This window comes from Fragaria vesca, linkage group LG7 (assembly GCF_000184155.1).
Source record: "Fragaria vesca subsp. vesca linkage group LG7, FraVesHawaii_1.0, whole genome shotgun sequence".
In the NCBI taxonomy this organism is placed as follows: Eukaryota; Viridiplantae; Streptophyta; class Magnoliopsida; order Rosales; family Rosaceae; genus Fragaria; species Fragaria vesca.
This window is the reverse complement of record NC_020497.1, coordinates 8,341,557-8,342,132: the sequence shown is the minus strand read 5'-3', so window position 1 is coordinate 8,342,132 and position 576 is coordinate 8,341,557.

Below are 576 nucleotides of genomic sequence, written 5' to 3'. Positions count from 1 at the left end.
GTCAACCCAGGAAACCTAGCCAAACTAGGAAGAAGTTGAATCGATGATTATTATGGAGTCCGATCTGACCAATTTATTCTTCTGTTTATCGTCAGACGTTGGTTAGAGAGTGTGAATAGTTGGAGGCAGCGCTCGAGAAGTATTACGAGCATTGGAAGGCTAAGGCCTGATACTGTGAGTGGACTTTTGTTTTAAATAATATGCATGCAATGATTGATTTTTAAGCAATTTGTTTTGTTCGAGCATTTGACGTCATTTTATTTTGACAATTTTATTTCTTTTAAAGAATTACCGAAAATAGGATTTTCGGTGAATATAATTATATATTGATGAGGAGAGTATGTATATAAATGCTAGCTAGCCATATGTGTCTGTCCACCTTAATGGCGTAGCATATAGCCGCATTATGGTGTGACGTGAGCGTTGGACGTGAGCGTAGTAGCCTTATATGAGTGCTTAATTCATATAGGGGGTATGGACACATATTTATACACCCGTCTGTCCACCTTAATGGCGTAGTGTAGCACCGCATTAAGGCGTGACGTGAGCGTTGGACGCGAGCGTAGTAGCCCTATA